Source organism: Lepisosteus oculatus, unplaced genomic scaffold (genome assembly GCF_040954835.1).
Source record: "Lepisosteus oculatus isolate fLepOcu1 unplaced genomic scaffold, fLepOcu1.hap2 HAP2_SCAFFOLD_396, whole genome shotgun sequence".
Taxonomy (NCBI): domain Eukaryota; kingdom Metazoa; phylum Chordata; class Actinopteri; order Semionotiformes; family Lepisosteidae; genus Lepisosteus; species Lepisosteus oculatus.
This window is the reverse complement of record NW_027167930.1, coordinates 10,001-25,996: the sequence shown is the minus strand read 5'-3', so window position 1 is coordinate 25,996 and position 15,996 is coordinate 10,001. Positions and strand designations below refer to the sequence as shown.

Here is a 15,996-nt window from a genome sequence, read left to right as displayed (position 1 = left end):
GGCTTTTGTGTGTGTGTGTGTGTGTGTGTGTATGTGTGTGTGTGTGTGTGTGTGTCCCCGTCCTCGCAGGCGGGCCCCTTTCGACAGCCGGGCGGTTTCCCTCCAAAAAACTTAGTATATACACCTTTTCTTCCTTTTTTTCCGGCAGGCGGGCAGGCGCGCGCGTCTGTGTGTGTGTGTGTCCCCGTCCCTCCCGAGAGAGCGCTGCCCCTTGCCTCTGCCCGCAGGTGCCGACGGTCCGCTTTCGCTTGCAGCTCGCTCGGCACAGCTGCTGCTGGTGGGAGGGGCCTAAGCTAAGGAGGCCGGCCGGCTGGCGCCCCCCTGCGGCTGCGGTCGTTGTCGGGCCGTTGACAGGAGATCCAAGAGCAGGGCCCCCGCCCGGGACTGGCGGGCAGGCAGGCGAGCAAGCAGGCAGGCAAGAGAGGGGGAGAGCGGAGTCCGGGCGGCCGGCAGCCGCGTGCGGACCGGGCTCCCGAGGCGTCGGCCTGCGCCGCTGCGCGCCAGCCGGACGCCCGCGCGCCCGCCCAAGGCCGGCGTCGGGCATCGCTTCTCGGCCTTTTGGCTAAGATCAAGTGTAGTATCTGTTCTTATCAGTTTAATATCTGATACGTCCCCCATCGGGGGACCACATATTAAACGGATTTTTGGAACAGGGAGCTGGATCAGGAGCTTGCTCCGTCCTCTCCACGCATCGGCCCGGTATTGCAGCGCCTCCGGGAGCGGTGCACCACCTTCTCTCAGCGGTGAAAAGACAGACGTAGCTAGCAAGCAAGCAAGCAAGCAAGCAAGCGAGGTGGACTGGAGCTCCTTCTTCTCGGGTCTCGTCTCTCGTCCATCTGTGTGTCTCTCTCTCCCCCTCCCCCTCCCCGTCTCCGTTCCCGTGCTCCCTCTGTGCACTTTCCCGCGTCTCGACTCTCTGGGCAAGCAGGCCGGCCCCCTTTTCGGCTCCCGTGCGTTTTCCCTCCAAAAAACTTAGTTTTTTCAGCCTTTTCCCAGGGAGGCAGGCGTGGCTTTGTGTGTGTGTGTGTGTGTGTGTGTATGTGTGTGTGTGTGTGTGTGTGTCCCCGTCCTCGCAGGCGGGCCCCTTTCGACAGCCGGGCGGTTTCCCTCCAAAAAACTTAGTATATACACCTTTTCTTCCTTTTTTTCCGGCAGGCGGGCAGGCGCGCGCGTCTGTGTGTGTGTGTGTCCCCGTCCCTCCCGAGAGAGCGCTGCCCCTTGCCTCTGCCCGCAGGTGCCGACGGTCCGCTTTCGCTTGCAGCTCGCTCGGCACAGCTGCTGCTGGTGGGAGGGGCCTAAGCTAAGGAGGCCGGCCGGCTGGCGCCCCCCTGCGGCTGCGGTCGTTGTCGGGCCGTTGACAGGAGATCCAAGAGCAGGGCCCCCGCCCGGGACTGGCGGGCAGGCAGGCGAGCAAGCAGGCAGGCAAGAGAGGGGGAGAGCGGAGTCCGGGCGGCCGGCAGCCGCGTGCGGACCGGGCTCCCGAGGCGTCGGCCTGCGCCGCTGCGCGCCAGCCGGACGCCCGCGCGCCCGCCCAAGGCCGGCGTCGGGCATCGCTTCTCGGCCTTTTGGCTAAGATCAAGTGTAGTATCTGTTCTTATCAGTTTAATATCTGATACGTCCCCCATCGGGGGACCACATATTAAACGGATTTTTGGAACAGGGAGCTGGATCAGGAGCTTGCTCCGTCCTCTCCACGCATCGGCCCGGTATTGCAGCGCCTCCGGGAGCGGTGCACCACCTTCTCTCAGCGGTGAAAAGACAGACGTAGCTAGCAAGCAAGCAAGCAAGCAAGCAAGCGAGGTGGACTGGAGCTCCTTCTTCTCGGGTCTCGTCTCTCGTCCATCTGTGTGTCTCTCTCTCCCCCTCCCCCTCCCCGTCTCCGTTCCCGTGCTCCCTCTGTGCACTTTCCCGCGTCTCGACTCTCTGGGCAAGCAGGCCGGCCCCCTTTTCGGCTCCCGTGCGTTTTCCCTCCAAAAAACTTAGTTTTTTCAGCCTTTTCCCAGGGAGGCAGGCGTGGCTTTTGTGTGTGTGTGTGTGTGTGTGTATGTGTGTGTGTGTGTGTGTGTGTCCCCGTCCTCGCAGGCGGGCCCCTTTCGACAGCCGGGCGGTTTCCCTCCAAAAAACTTAGTATATACACCTTTTCTTCCTTTTTTTCCGGCAGGCGGGCAGGCGCGCGCGTCTGTGTGTGTGTGTGTCCCCGTCCCTCCCGAGAGAGCGCTGCCCCTTGCCTCTGCCCGCAGGTGCCGACGGTCCGCTTTCGCTTGCAGCTCGCTCGGCACAGCTGCTGCTGGTGGGAGGGGCCTAAGCTAAGGAGGCCGGCCGGCTGGCGCCCCCCTGCGGCTGCGGTCGTTGTCGGGCCGTTGACAGGAGATCCAAGAGCAGGGCCCCCGCCCGGGACTGGCGGGCAGGCAGGCGAGCAAGCAGGCAGGCAAGAGAGGGGGAGAGCGGAGTCCGGGCGGCCGGCAGCCGCGTGCGGACCGGGCTCCCGAGGCGTCGGCCTGCGCCGCTGCGCGCCAGCCGGACGCCCGCGCGCCCGCCCAAGGCCGGCGTCGGGCATCGCTTCTCGGCCTTTTGGCTAAGATCAAGTGTAGTATCTGTTCTTATCAGTTTAATATCTGATACGTCCCCCATCGGGGGACCACATATTAAACGGATTTTTGGAACAGGGAGCTGGATCAGGAGCTTGCTCCGTCCTCTCCACGCATCGGCCCGGTATTGCAGCGCCTCCGGGAGCGGTGCACCACCTTCTCTCAGCGGTGAAAAGACAGACGTAGCTAGCAAGCAAGCAAGCAAGCAAGCAAGCGAGGTGGACTGGAGCTCCTTCTTCTCGGGTCTCGTCTCTCGTCCATCTGTGTGTCTCTCTCTCCCCCTCCCCCTCCCCGTCTCCGTTCCCGTGCTCCCTCTGTGCACTTTCCCGCGTCTCGACTCTCTGGGCAAGCAGGCCGGCCCCCTTTTCGGCTCCCGTGCGTTTTCCCTCCAAAAAACTTAGTTTTTTCAGCCTTTTCCCAGGGAGGCAGGCGTGGCTTTGTGTGTGTGTGTGTGTGTGTGTGTATGTGTGTGTGTGTGTGTGTGTGTCCCCGTCCTCGCAGGCGGGCCCCTTTCGACAGCCGGGCGGTTTCCCTCCAAAAAACTTAGTATATACACCTTTTCTTCCTTTTTTTCCGGCAGGCGGGCAGGCGCGCGCGTCTGTGTGTGTGTGTGTCCCCGTCCCTCCCGAGAGAGCGCTGCCCCTTGCCTCTGCCCGCAGGTGCCGACGGTCCGCTTTCGCTTGCAGCTCGCTCGGCACAGCTGCTGCTGGTGGGAGGGGCCTAAGCTAAGGAGGCCGGCCGGCTGGCGCCCCCCTGCGGCTGCGGTCGTTGTCGGGCCGTTGACAGGAGATCCAAGAGCAGGGCCCCCGCCCGGGACTGGCGGGCAGGCAGGCGAGCAAGCAGGCAGGCAAGAGAGGGGGAGAGCGGAGTCCGGGCGGCCGGCAGCCGCGTGCGGACCGGGCTCCCGAGGCGTCGGCCTGCGCCGCTGCGCGCCAGCCGGACGCCCGCGCGCCCGCCCAAGGCCGGCGTCGGGCATCGCTTCTCGGCCTTTTGGCTAAGATCAAGTGTAGTATCTGTTCTTATCAGTTTAATATCTGATACGTCCCCCATCGGGGGACCACATATTAAACGGATTTTTGGAACAGGGAGCTGGATCAGGAGCTTGCTCCGTCCTCTCCACGCATCGGCCCGGTATTGCAGCGCCTCCGGGAGCGGTGCACCACCTTCTCTCAGCGGTGAAAAGACAGACGTAGCTAGCAAGCAAGCAAGCAAGCAAGCAAGCGAGGTGGACTGGAGCTCCTTCTTCTCGGGTCTCGTCTCTCGTCCATCTGTGTGTCTCTCTCTCCCCCTCCCCCTCCCCGTCTCCGTTCCCGTGCTCCCTCTGTGCACTTTCCCGCGTCTCGACTCTCTGGGCAAGCAGGCCGGCCCCCTTTTCGGCTCCCGTGCGTTTTCCCTCCAAAAAACTTAGTTTTTTCAGCCTTTTCCCAGGGAGGCAGGCGTGGCTTTTGTGTGTGTGTGTGTGTGTGTGTGTATGTGTGTGTGTGTGTGTGTGTGTCCCCGTCCTCGCAGGCGGGCCCCTTTCGACAGCCGGGCGGTTTCCCTCCAAAAAACTTAGTATATACACCTTTTCTTCCTTTTTTTCCGGCAGGCGGGCAGGCGCGCGCGTCTGTGTGTGTGTGTGTCCCCGTCCCTCCCGAGAGAGCGCTGCCCCTTGCCTCTGCCCGCAGGTGCCGACGGTCCGCTTTCGCTTGCAGCTCGCTCGGCACAGCTGCTGCTGGTGGGAGGGGCCTAAGCTAAGGAGGCCGGCCGGCTGGCGCCCCCCTGCGGCTGCGGTCGTTGTCGGGCCGTTGACAGGAGATCCAAGAGCAGGGCCCCCGCCCGGGACTGGCGGGCAGGCAGGCGAGCAAGCAGGCAGGCAAGAGAGGGGGAGAGCGGAGTCCGGGCGGCCGGCAGCCGCGTGCGGACCGGGCTCCCGAGGCGTCGGCCTGCGCCGCTGCGCGCCAGCCGGACGCCCGCGCGCCCGCCCAAGGCCGGCGTCGGGCATCGCTTCTCGGCCTTTTGGCTAAGATCAAGTGTAGTATCTGTTCTTATCAGTTTAATATCTGATACGTCCCCCATCGGGGGACCACATATTAAACGGATTTTTGGAACAGGGAGCTGGATCAGGAGCTTGCTCCGTCCTCTCCACGCATCGGCCCGGTATTGCAGCGCCTCCGGGAGCGGTGCACCACCTTCTCTCAGCGGTGAAAAGACAGACGTAGCTAGCAAGCAAGCAAGCAAGCAAGCAAGCGAGGTGGACTGGAGCTCCTTCTTCTCGGGTCTCGTCTCTCGTCCATCTGTGTGTCTCTCTCTCCCCCTCCCCCTCCCCGTCTCCGTTCCCGTGCTCCCTCTGTGCACTTTCCCGCGTCTCGACTCTCTGGGCAAGCAGGCCGGCCCCCTTTTCGGCTCCCGTGCGTTTTCCCTCCAAAAAACTTAGTTTTTTCAGCCTTTTCCCAGGGAGGCAGGCGTGGCTTTTGTGTGTGTGTGTGTGTGTGTGTATGTGTGTGTGTGTGTGTGTGTGTGTCCCCGTCCTCGCAGGCGGGCCCCTTTCGACAGCCGGGCGGTTTCCCTCCAAAAAACTTAGTATATACACCTTTTCTTCCTTTTTTTCCGGCAGGCGGGCAGGCGCGCGCGTCTGTGTGTGTGTGTGTCCCCGTCCCTCCCGAGAGAGCGCTGCCCCTTGCCTCTGCCCGCAGGTGCCGACGGTCCGCTTTCGCTTGCAGCTCGCTCGGCACAGCTGCTGCTGGTGGGAGGGGCCTAAGCTAAGGAGGCCGGCCGGCTGGCGCCCCCCTGCGGCTGCGGTCGTTGTCGGGCCGTTGACAGGAGATCCAAGAGCAGGGCCCCCGCCCGGGACTGGCGGGCAGGCAGGCGAGCAAGCAGGCAGGCAAGAGAGGGGGAGAGCGGAGTCCGGGCGGCCGGCAGCCGCGTGCGGACCGGGCTCCCGAGGCGTCGGCCTGCGCCGCTGCGCGCCAGCCGGACGCCCGCGCGCCCGCCCAAGGCCGGCGTCGGGCATCGCTTCTCGGCCTTTTGGCTAAGATCAAGTGTAGTATCTGTTCTTATCAGTTTAATATCTGATACGTCCCCCATCGGGGGACCACATATTAAACGGATTTTTGGAACAGGGAGCTGGATCAGGAGCTTGCTCCGTCCTCTCCACGCATCGGCCCGGTATTGCAGCGCCTCCGGGAGCGGTGCACCACCTTCTCTCAGCGGTGAAAAGACAGACGTAGCTAGCAAGCAAGCAAGCAAGCAAGCAAGCGAGGTGGACTGGAGCTCCTTCTTCTCGGGTCTCGTCTCTCGTCCATCTGTGTGTCTCTCTCTCCCCCTCCCCCTCCCCGTCTCCGTTCCCGTGCTCCCTCTGTGCACTTTCCCGCGTCTCGACTCTCTGGGCAAGCAGGCCGGCCCCCTTTTCGGCTCCCGTGCGTTTTCCCTCCAAAAAACTTAGTTTTTTCAGCCTTTTCCCAGGGAGGCAGGCGTGGCTTTTGTGTGTGTGTGTGTGTGTGTATGTGTGTGTGTGTGTGTGTGTGTGTGTCCCCGTCCTCGCAGGCGGGCCCCTTTCGACAGCCGGGCGGTTTCCCTCCAAAAAACTTAGTATATACACCTTTTCTTCCTTTTTTTCCGGCAGGCGGGCAGGCGCGCGCGTCTGTGTGTGTGTGTGTCCCCGTCCCTCCCGAGAGAGCGCTGCCCCTTGCCTCTGCCCGCAGGTGCCGACGGTCCGCTTTCGCTTGCAGCTCGCTCGGCACAGCTGCTGCTGGTGGGAGGGGCCTAAGCTAAGGAGGCCGGCCGGCTGGCGCCCCCCTGCGGCTGCGGTCGTTGTCGGGCCGTTGACAGGAGATCCAAGAGCAGGGCCCCCGCCCGGGACTGGCGGGCAGGCAGGCGAGCAAGCAGGCAGGCAAGAGAGGGGGAGAGCGGAGTCCGGGCGGCCGGCAGCCGCGTGCGGACCGGGCTCCCGAGGCGTCGGCCTGCGCCGCTGCGCGCCAGCCGGACGCCCGCGCGCCCGCCCAAGGCCGGCGTCGGGCATCGCTTCTCGGCCTTTTGGCTAAGATCAAGTGTAGTATCTGTTCTTATCAGTTTAATATCTGATACGTCCCCCATCGGGGGACCACATATTAAACGGATTTTTGGAACAGGGAGCTGGATCAGGAGCTTGCTCCGTCCTCTCCACGCATCGGCCCGGTATTGCAGCGCCTCCGGGAGCGGTGCACCACCTTCTCTCAGCGGTGAAAAGACAGACGTAGCTAGCAAGCAAGCAAGCAAGCAAGCAAGCGAGGTGGACTGGAGCTCCTTCTTCTCGGGTCTCGTCTCTCGTCCATCTGTGTGTCTCTCTCTCCCCCTCCCCCTCCCCGTCTCCGTTCCCGTGCTCCCTCTGTGCACTTTCCCGCGTCTCGACTCTCTGGGCAAGCAGGCCGGCCCCCTTTTCGGCTCCCGTGCGTTTTCCCTCCAAAAAACTTAGTTTTTTCAGCCTTTTCCCAGGGAGGCAGGCGTGGCTTTTGTGTGTGTGTGTGTGTGTGTGTGTATGTGTGTGTGTGTGTGTGTGTGTCCCCGTCCTCGCAGGCGGGCCCCTTTCGACAGCCGGGCGGTTTCCCTCCAAAAAACTTAGTATATACACCTTTTCTTCCTTTTTTTCCGGCAGGCGGGCAGGCGCGCGCGTCTGTGTGTGTGTGTGTCCCCGTCCCTCCCGAGAGAGCGCTGCCCCTTGCCTCTGCCCGCAGGTGCCGACGGTCCGCTTTCGCTTGCAGCTCGCTCGGCACAGCTGCTGCTGGTGGGAGGGGCCTAAGCTAAGGAGGCCGGCCGGCTGGCGCCCCCCTGCGGCTGCGGTCGTTGTCGGGCCGTTGACAGGAGATCCAAGAGCAGGGCCCCCGCCCGGGACTGGCGGGCAGGCAGGCGAGCAAGCAGGCAGGCAAGAGAGGGGGAGAGCGGAGTCCGGGCGGCCGGCAGCCGCGTGCGGACCGGGCTCCCGAGGCGTCGGCCTGCGCCGCTGCGCGCCAGCCGGACGCCCGCGCGCCCGCCCAAGGCCGGCGTCGGGCATCGCTTCTCGGCCTTTTGGCTAAGATCAAGTGTAGTATCTGTTCTTATCAGTTTAATATCTGATACGTCCCCCATCGGGGGACCACATATTAAACGGATTTTTGGAACAGGGAGCTGGATCAGGAGCTTGCTCCGTCCTCTCCACGCATCGGCCCGGTATTGCAGCGCCTCCGGGAGCGGTGCACCACCTTCTCTCAGCGGTGAAAAGACAGACGTAGCTAGCAAGCAAGCAAGCAAGCAAGCAAGCGAGGTGGACTGGAGCTCCTTCTTCTCGGGTCTCGTCTCTCGTCCATCTGTGTGTCTCTCTCTCCCCCTCCCCCTCCCCGTCTCCGTTCCCGTGCTCCCTCTGTGCACTTTCCCGCGTCTCGACTCTCTGGGCAAGCAGGCCGGCCCCCTTTTCGGCTCCCGTGCGTTTTCCCTCCAAAAAACTTAGTTTTTTCAGCCTTTTCCCAGGGAGGCAGGCGTGGCTTTTGTGTGTGTGTGTGTGTGTGTATGTGTGTGTGTGTGTGTGTGTCCCCGTCCTCGCAGGCGGGCCCCTTTCGACAGCCGGGCGGTTTCCCTCCAAAAAACTTAGTATATACACCTTTTCTTCCTTTTTTTCCGGCAGGCGGGCAGGCGCGCGCGTCTGTGTGTGTGTGTGTCCCCGTCCCTCCCGAGAGAGCGCTGCCCCTTGCCTCTGCCCGCAGGTGCCGACGGTCCGCTTTCGCTTGCAGCTCGCTCGGCACAGCTGCTGCTGGTGGGAGGGGCCTAAGCTAAGGAGGCCGGCCGGCTGGCGCCCCCCTGCGGCTGCGGTCGTTGTCGGGCCGTTGACAGGAGATCCAAGAGCAGGGCCCCCGCCCGGGACTGGCGGGCAGGCAGGCGAGCAAGCAGGCAGGCAAGAGAGGGGGAGAGCGGAGTCCGGGCGGCCGGCAGCCGCGTGCGGACCGGGCTCCCGAGGCGTCGGCCTGCGCCGCTGCGCGCCAGCCGGACGCCCGCGCGCCCGCCCAAGGCCGGCGTCGGGCATCGCTTCTCGGCCTTTTGGCTAAGATCAAGTGTAGTATCTGTTCTTATCAGTTTAATATCTGATACGTCCCCCATCGGGGGACCACATATTAAACGGATTTTTGGAACAGGGAGCTGGATCAGGAGCTTGCTCCGTCCTCTCCACGCATCGGCCCGGTATTGCAGCGCCTCCGGGAGCGGTGCACCACCTTCTCTCAGCGGTGAAAAGACAGACGTAGCTAGCAAGCAAGCAAGCAAGCAAGCAAGCGAGGTGGACTGGAGCTCCTTCTTCTCGGGTCTCGTCTCTCGTCCATCTGTGTGTCTCTCTCTCCCCCTCCCCCTCCCCGTCTCCGTTCCCGTGCTCCCTCTGTGCACTTTCCCGCGTCTCGACTCTCTGGGCAAGCAGGCCGGCCCCCTTTTCGGCTCCCGTGCGTTTTCCCTCCAAAAAACTTAGTTTTTTCAGCCTTTTCCCAGGGAGGCAGGCGTGGCTTTTGTGTGTGTGTGTGTGTGTGTGTGTGTATGTGTGTGTGTGTGTGTGTGTGTGTCCCCGTCCTCGCAGGCGGGCCCCTTTCGACAGCCGGGCGGTTTCCCTCCAAAAAACTTAGTATATACACCTTTTCTTCCTTTTTTTCCGGCAGGCGGGCAGGCGCGCGCGTCTGTGTGTGTGTGTGTCCCCGTCCCTCCCGAGAGAGCGCTGCCCCTTGCCTCTGCCCGCAGGTGCCGACGGTCCGCTTTCGCTTGCAGCTCGCTCGGCACAGCTGCTGCTGGTGGGAGGGGCCTAAGCTAAGGAGGCCGGCCGGCTGGCGCCCCCCTGCGGCTGCGGTCGTTGTCGGGCCGTTGACAGGAGATCCAAGAGCAGGGCCCCCGCCCGGGACTGGCGGGCAGGCAGGCGAGCAAGCAGGCAGGCAAGAGAGGGGGAGAGCGGAGTCCGGGCGGCCGGCAGCCGCGTGCGGACCGGGCTCCCGAGGCGTCGGCCTGCGCCGCTGCGCGCCAGCCGGACGCCCGCGCGCCCGCCCAAGGCCGGCGTCGGGCATCGCTTCTCGGCCTTTTGGCTAAGATCAAGTGTAGTATCTGTTCTTATCAGTTTAATATCTGATACGTCCCCCATCGGGGGACCACATATTAAACGGATTTTTGGAACAGGGAGCTGGATCAGGAGCTTGCTCCGTCCTCTCCACGCATCGGCCCGGTATTGCAGCGCCTCCGGGAGCGGTGCACCACCTTCTCTCAGCGGTGAAAAGACAGACGTAGCTAGCAAGCAAGCAAGCAAGCAAGCAAGCGAGGTGGACTGGAGCTCCTTCTTCTCGGGTCTCGTCTCTCGTCCATCTGTGTGTCTCTCTCTCCCCCTCCCCCTCCCCGTCTCCGTTCCCGTGCTCCCTCTGTGCACTTTCCCGCGTCTCGACTCTCTGGGCAAGCAGGCCGGCCCCCTTTTCGGCTCCCGTGCGTTTTCCCTCCAAAAAACTTAGTTTTTTCAGCCTTTTCCCAGGGAGGCAGGCGTGGCTTTTGTGTGTGTGTGTGTGTGTGTGTATGTGTGTGTGTGTGTGTGTGTGTGTCCCCGTCCTCGCAGGCGGGCCCCTTTCGACAGCCGGGCGGTTTCCCTCCAAAAAACTTAGTATATACACCTTTTCTTCCTTTTTTTCCGGCAGGCGGGCAGGCGCGCGCGTCTGTGTGTGTGTGTGTCCCCGTCCCTCCCGAGAGAGCGCTGCCCCTTGCCTCTGCCCGCAGGTGCCGACGGTCCGCTTTCGCTTGCAGCTCGCTCGGCACAGCTGCTGCTGGTGGGAGGGGCCTAAGCTAAGGAGGCCGGCCGGCTGGCGCCCCCCTGCGGCTGCGGTCGTTGTCGGGCCGTTGACAGGAGATCCAAGAGCAGGGCCCCCGCCCGGGACTGGCGGGCAGGCAGGCGAGCAAGCAGGCAGGCAAGAGAGGGGGAGAGCGGAGTCCGGGCGGCCGGCAGCCGCGTGCGGACCGGGCTCCCGAGGCGTCGGCCTGCGCCGCTGCGCGCCAGCCGGACGCCCGCGCGCCCGCCCAAGGCCGGCGTCGGGCATCGCTTCTCGGCCTTTTGGCTAAGATCAAGTGTAGTATCTGTTCTTATCAGTTTAATATCTGATACGTCCCCCATCGGGGGACCACATATTAAACGGATTTTTGGAACAGGGAGCTGGATCAGGAGCTTGCTCCGTCCTCTCCACGCATCGGCCCGGTATTGCAGCGCCTCCGGGAGCGGTGCACCACCTTCTCTCAGCGGTGAAAAGACAGACGTAGCTAGCAAGCAAGCAAGCAAGCAAGCAAGCGAGGTGGACTGGAGCTCCTTCTTCTCGGGTCTCGTCTCTCGTCCATCTGTGTGTCTCTCTCTCCCCCTCCCCCTCCCCGTCTCCGTTCCCGTGCTCCCTCTGTGCACTTTCCCGCGTCTCGACTCTCTGGGCAAGCAGGCCGGCCCCCTTTTCGGCTCCCGTGCGTTTTCCCTCCAAAAAACTTAGTTTTTTCAGCCTTTTCCCAGGGAGGCAGGCGTGGCTTTGTGTGTGTGTGTGTGTGTGTGTGTATGTGTGTGTGTGTGTGTGTGTGTCCCCGTCCTCGCAGGCGGGCCCCTTTCGACAGCCGGGCGGTTTCCCTCCAAAAAACTTAGTATATACACCTTTTCTTCCTTTTTTTCCGGCAGGCGGGCAGGCGCGCGCGTCTGTGTGTGTGTGTGTCCCCGTCCCTCCCGAGAGAGCGCTGCCCCTTGCCTCTGCCCGCAGGTGCCGACGGTCCGCTTTCGCTTGCAGCTCGCTCGGCACAGCTGCTGCTGGTGGGAGGGGCCTAAGCTAAGGAGGCCGGCCGGCTGGCGCCCCCCTGCGGCTGCGGTCGTTGTCGGGCCGTTGACAGGAGATCCAAGAGCAGGGCCCCCGCCCGGGACTGGCGGGCAGGCAGGCGAGCAAGCAGGCAGGCAAGAGAGGGGGAGAGCGGAGTCCGGGCGGCCGGCAGCCGCGTGCGGACCGGGCTCCCGAGGCGTCGGCCTGCGCCGCTGCGCGCCAGCCGGACGCCCGCGCGCCCGCCCAAGGCCGGCGTCGGGCATCGCTTCTCGGCCTTTTGGCTAAGATCAAGTGTAGTATCTGTTCTTATCAGTTTAATATCTGATACGTCCCCCATCGGGGGACCACATATTAAACGGATTTTTGGAACAGGGAGCTGGATCAGGAGCTTGCTCCGTCCTCTCCACGCATCGGCCCGGTATTGCAGCGCCTCCGGGAGCGGTGCACCACCTTCTCTCAGCGGTGAAAAGACAGACGTAGCTAGCAAGCAAGCAAGCAAGCAAGCAAGCGAGGTGGACTGGAGCTCCTTCTTCTCGGGTCTCGTCTCTCGTCCATCTGTGTGTCTCTCTCTCCCCCTCCCCCTCCCCGTCTCCGTTCCCGTGCTCCCTCTGTGCACTTTCCCGCGTCTCGACTCTCTGGGCAAGCAGGCCGGCCCCCTTTTCGGCTCCCGTGCGTTTTCCCTCCAAAAAACTTAGTTTTTTCAGCCTTTTCCCAGGGAGGCAGGCGTGGCTTTTGTGTGTGTGTGTGTGTGTGTGTGTATGTGTGTGTGTGTGTGTGTGTGTCCCCGTCCTCGCAGGCGGGCCCCTTTCGACAGCCGGGCGGTTTCCCTCCAAAAAACTTAGTATATACACCTTTTCTTCCTTTTTTTCCGGCAGGCGGGCAGGCGCGCGCGTCTGTGTGTGTGTGTGTCCCCGTCCCTCCCGAGAGAGCGCTGCCCCTTGCCTCTGCCCGCAGGTGCCGACGGTCCGCTTTCGCTTGCAGCTCGCTCGGCACAGCTGCTGCTGGTGGGAGGGGCCTAAGCTAAGGAGGCCGGCCGGCTGGCGCCCCCCTGCGGCTGCGGTCGTTGTCGGGCCGTTGACAGGAGATCCAAGAGCAGGGCCCCCGCCCGGGACTGGCGGGCAGGCAGGCGAGCAAGCAGGCAGGCAAGAGAGGGGGAGAGCGGAGTCCGGGCGGCCGGCAGCCGCGTGCGGACCGGGCTCCCGAGGCGTCGGCCTGCGCCGCTGCGCGCCAGCCGGACGCCCGCGCGCCCGCCCAAGGCCGGCGTCGGGCATCGCTTCTCGGCCTTTTGGCTAAGATCAAGTGTAGTATCTGTTCTTATCAGTTTAATATCTGATACGTCCCCCATCGGGGGACCACATATTAAACGGATTTTTGGAACAGGGAGCTGGATCAGGAGCTTGCTCCGTCCTCTCCACGCATCGGCCCGGTATTGCAGCGCCTCCGGGAGCGGTGCACCACCTTCTCTCAGCGGTGAAAAGACAGACGTAGCTAGCAAGCAAGCAAGCAAGCAAGCAAGCGAGGTGGACTGGAGCTCCTTCTTCTCGGGTCTCGTCTCTCGTCCATCTGTGTGTCTCTCTCTCCCCCTCCCCCTCCCCGTCTCCGTTCCCGTGCTCCCTCTGTGCACTTTCCCGCGTCTCGACTCTCTGGGCAAGCAGGCCGGCCCCCTTTTCGGCTCCCGTGCGTTTTCCCTCCAAAAAACTTAGTTTTTTCAGCCTTTTCCCAGGGAGGCAGGCGTGGCTTTTGTGTGTGTGTGTGTGTGTGTGTGTATGTGTGTGTGTGTGTGTGTGTGTCCCCGTCCTCGCAGGCGGGCCCCTTTCGACAGCCGGGCGGTTTCCCTCCAAAAAACTTAGTATATACACCTTTTCTTCCTTTTTTTCCGGCAGGCGGGCAGGCGCGCGCGTCTGTGTGTGTGTGTGTCCCCGTCCCTCCCGAGAGAGCGCTGCCCCTTGCCTCTGCCCGCAGGTGCCGACGGTCCGCTTTCGCTTGCAGCTCGCTCGGCACAGCTGCTGCTGGTGGGAGGGGCCTAAGCTAAGGAGGCCGGCCGGCTGGCGCCCCCCTGCGGCTGCGGTCGTTGTCGGGCCGTTGACAGGAGATCCAAGAGCAGGGCCCCCGCCCGGGACTGGCGGGCAGGCAGGCGAGCAAGCAGGCAGGCAAGAGAGGGGGAGAGCGGAGTCCGGGCGGCCGGCAGCCGCGTGCGGACCGGGCTCCCGAGGCGTCGGCCTGCGCCGCTGCGCGCCAGCCGGACGCCCGCGCGCCCGCCCAAGGCCGGCGTCGGGCATCGCTTCTCGGCCTTTTGGCTAAGATCAAGTGTAGTATCTGTTCTTATCAGTTTAATATCTGATACGTCCCCCATCGGGGGACCACATATTAAACGGATTTTTGGAACAGGGAGCTGGATCAGGAGCTTGCTCCGTCCTCTCCACGCATCGGCCCGGTATTGCAGCGCCTCCGGGAGCGGTGCACCACCTTCTCTCAGCGGTGAAAAGACAGACGTAGCTAGCAAGCAAGCAAGCAAGCAAGCAAGCGAGGTGGACTGGAGCTCCTTCTTCTCGGGTCTCGTCTCTCGTCCATCTGTGTGTCTCTCTCTCCCCCTCCCCCTCCCCGTCTCCGTTCCCGTGCTCCCTCTGTGCACTTTCCCGCGTCTCGACTCTCTGGGCAAGCAGGCCGGCCCCCTTTTCGGCTCCCGTGCGTTTTCCCTCCAAAAAACTTAGTTTTTTCAGCCTTTTCCCAGGGAGGCAGGCGTGGCTTTTGTGTGTGTGTGTGTGTGTGTGTGTATGTGTGTGTGTGTGTGTGTGTCCCCGTCCTCGCAGGCGGGCCCCTTTCGACAGCCGGGCGGTTTCCCTCCAAAAAACTTAGTATATACACCTTTTCTTCCTTTTTTTCCGGCAGGCGGGCAGGCGCGCGCGTCTGTGTGTGTGTGTGTCCCCGTCCCTCCCGAGAGAGCGCTGCCCCTTGCCTCTGCCCGCAGGTGCCGACGGTCCGCTTTCGCTTGCAGCTCGCTCGGCACAGCTGCTGCTGGTGGGAGGGGCCTAAGCTAAGGAGGCCGGCCGGCTGGCGCCCCCCTGCGGCTGCGGTCGTTGTCGGGCCGTTGACAGGAGATCCAAGAGCAGGGCCCCCGCCCGGGACTGGCGGGCAGGCAGGCGAGCAAGCAGGCAGGCAAGAGAGGGGGAGAGCGGAGTCCGGGCGGCCGGCAGCCGCGTGCGGACCGGGCTCCCGAGGCGTCGGCCTGCGCCGCTGCGCGCCAGCCGGACGCCCGCGCGCCCGCCCAAGGCCGGCGTCGGGCATCGCTTCTCGGCCTTTTGGCTAAGATCAAGTGTAGTATCTGTTCTTATCAGTTTAATATCTGATACGTCCCCCATCGGGGGACCACATATTAAACGGATTTTTGGAACAGGGAGCTGGATCAGGAGCTTGCTCCGTCCTCTCCACGCATCGGCCCGGTATTGCAGCGCCTCCGGGAGCGGTGCACCACCTTCTCTCAGCGGTGAAAAGACAGACGTAGCTAGCAAGCAAGCAAGCAAGCAAGCAAGCGAGGTGGACTGGAGCTCCTTCTTCTCGGGTCTCGTCTCTCGTCCATCTGTGTGTCTCTCTCTCCCCCTCCCCCTCCCCGTCTCCGTTCCCGTGCTCCCTCTGTGCACTTTCCCGCGTCTCGACTCTCTGGGCAAGCAGGCCGGCCCCCTTTTCGGCTCCCGTGCGTTTTCCCTCCAAAAAACTTAGTTTTTTCAGCCTTTTCCCAGGGAGGCAGGCGTGGCTTTTGTGTGTGTGTGTGTGTGTGTGTGTATGTGTGTGTGTGTGTGTGTGTGTCCCCGTCCTCGCAGGCGGGCCCCTTTCGACAGCCGGGCGGTTTCCCTCCAAAAAACTTAGTATATACACCTTTTCTTCCTTTTTTTCCGGCAGGCGGGCAGGCGCGCGCGTCTGTGTGTGTGTGTGTCCCCGTCCCTCCCGAGAGAGCGCTGCCCCTTGCCTCTGCCCGCAGGTGCCGACGGTCCGCTTTCGCTTGCAGCTCGCTCGGCACAGCTGCTGCTGGTGGGAGGGGCCTAAGCTAAGGAGGCCGGCCGGCTGGCGCCCCCCTGCGGCTGCGGTCGTTGTCGGGCCGTTGACAGGAGATCCAAGAGCAGGGCCCCCGCCCGGGACTGGCGGGCAGGCAGGCGAGCAAGCAGGCAGGCAAGAGAGGGGGAGAGCGGAGTCCGGGCGGCCGGCAGCCGCGTGCGGACCGGGCTCCCGAGGCGTCGGCCTGCGCCGCTGCGCGCCAGCCGGACGCCCGCGCGCCCGCCCAAGGCCGGCGTCGGGCATCGCTTCTCGGCCTTTTGGCTAAGATCAAGTGTAGTATCTGTTCTTATCAGTTTAATATCTGATACGTCCCCCATCGGGGGACCACATATTAAACGGATTTTTGGAACAGGGAGCTGGATCAGGAGCTTGCTCCGTCCTCTCCACGCATCGGCCCGGTATTGCAGCGCCTCCGGGAGCGGTGCACCACCTTCTCTCAGCGGTGAAAAGACAGACGTAGCTAGCAAGCAAGCAAGCAAGCAAGCAAGCGAGGTGGACTGGAGCTCCTTCTTCTCGGGTCTCGTCTCTCGTCCATCTGTGTGTCTCTCTCTCCCCCTCCCCCTCCCCGTCTCCGTTCCCGTGCT

The 15,996-nt window shown here is 63.4% G+C and overlaps 16 non-coding genes across 16 annotated transcripts; all 16 read left to right on the top strand.

Annotated features, from left to right (window-relative positions):
• Nucleotides 1–542: 542 nt before the first annotated feature.
• LOC138228050 (U2 spliceosomal RNA) lies at nt 543–733 on the top strand. The gene has a single exon (XR_011185153.1). It is a non-coding gene; the product is annotated as a U2 spliceosomal RNA (small nuclear RNA).
• An 816-nt stretch (nt 734–1,549) lies between these two features.
• Nucleotides 1,550–1,740, top strand: LOC138228048 (U2 spliceosomal RNA). Its single transcript, XR_011185151.1, has one exon. It is a non-coding gene; the product is annotated as a U2 spliceosomal RNA (small nuclear RNA).
• An 815-nt stretch (nt 1,741–2,555) lies between these two features.
• On the top strand, nt 2,556–2,746 carry LOC138228047 (U2 spliceosomal RNA). Its single transcript, XR_011185150.1, has one exon. It is a non-coding gene; the product is annotated as a U2 spliceosomal RNA (small nuclear RNA).
• An 816-nt stretch (nt 2,747–3,562) lies between these two features.
• Nucleotides 3,563–3,753, top strand: LOC138228046 (U2 spliceosomal RNA). Its single transcript, XR_011185149.1, has one exon. It is a non-coding gene; the product is annotated as a U2 spliceosomal RNA (small nuclear RNA).
• An 817-nt stretch (nt 3,754–4,570) lies between these two features.
• Nucleotides 4,571–4,761, top strand: LOC138228045 (U2 spliceosomal RNA). Its single transcript, XR_011185148.1, has one exon. It is a non-coding gene; the product is annotated as a U2 spliceosomal RNA (small nuclear RNA).
• Nucleotides 4,762–5,578: 817 nt separating this feature from the next.
• LOC138228044 (U2 spliceosomal RNA) lies at nt 5,579–5,769 on the top strand. The gene has a single exon (XR_011185147.1). It is a non-coding gene; the product is annotated as a U2 spliceosomal RNA (small nuclear RNA).
• Nucleotides 5,770–6,586: 817 nt separating this feature from the next.
• Nucleotides 6,587–6,777, top strand: LOC138228043 (U2 spliceosomal RNA). The gene has a single exon (XR_011185146.1). It is a non-coding gene; the product is annotated as a U2 spliceosomal RNA (small nuclear RNA).
• An 817-nt stretch (nt 6,778–7,594) lies between these two features.
• On the top strand, nt 7,595–7,785 carry LOC138228042 (U2 spliceosomal RNA). The gene has a single exon (XR_011185145.1). It is a non-coding gene; the product is annotated as a U2 spliceosomal RNA (small nuclear RNA).
• Nucleotides 7,786–8,596: 811 nt separating this feature from the next.
• Nucleotides 8,597–8,787, top strand: LOC138228041 (U2 spliceosomal RNA). Its single transcript, XR_011185144.1, has one exon. It is a non-coding gene; the product is annotated as a U2 spliceosomal RNA (small nuclear RNA).
• Nucleotides 8,788–9,608: 821 nt separating this feature from the next.
• Nucleotides 9,609–9,799, top strand: LOC138228040 (U2 spliceosomal RNA). Its single transcript, XR_011185143.1, has one exon. It is a non-coding gene; the product is annotated as a U2 spliceosomal RNA (small nuclear RNA).
• Nucleotides 9,800–10,616: 817 nt separating this feature from the next.
• LOC138228039 (U2 spliceosomal RNA) lies at nt 10,617–10,807 on the top strand. The gene has a single exon (XR_011185142.1). It is a non-coding gene; the product is annotated as a U2 spliceosomal RNA (small nuclear RNA).
• Nucleotides 10,808–11,623: 816 nt separating this feature from the next.
• LOC138228037 (U2 spliceosomal RNA) lies at nt 11,624–11,814 on the top strand. The gene has a single exon (XR_011185140.1). It is a non-coding gene; the product is annotated as a U2 spliceosomal RNA (small nuclear RNA).
• An 817-nt stretch (nt 11,815–12,631) lies between these two features.
• LOC138228036 (U2 spliceosomal RNA) lies at nt 12,632–12,822 on the top strand. The gene has a single exon (XR_011185139.1). It is a non-coding gene; the product is annotated as a U2 spliceosomal RNA (small nuclear RNA).
• An 817-nt stretch (nt 12,823–13,639) lies between these two features.
• Nucleotides 13,640–13,830, top strand: LOC138228035 (U2 spliceosomal RNA). The gene has a single exon (XR_011185138.1). It is a non-coding gene; the product is annotated as a U2 spliceosomal RNA (small nuclear RNA).
• Nucleotides 13,831–14,645: 815 nt separating this feature from the next.
• On the top strand, nt 14,646–14,836 carry LOC138228034 (U2 spliceosomal RNA). Its single transcript, XR_011185137.1, has one exon. It is a non-coding gene; the product is annotated as a U2 spliceosomal RNA (small nuclear RNA).
• Nucleotides 14,837–15,653: 817 nt separating this feature from the next.
• On the top strand, nt 15,654–15,844 carry LOC138228033 (U2 spliceosomal RNA). Its single transcript, XR_011185136.1, has one exon. It is a non-coding gene; the product is annotated as a U2 spliceosomal RNA (small nuclear RNA).
• Nucleotides 15,845–15,996: the final 152 nt, after the last annotated feature.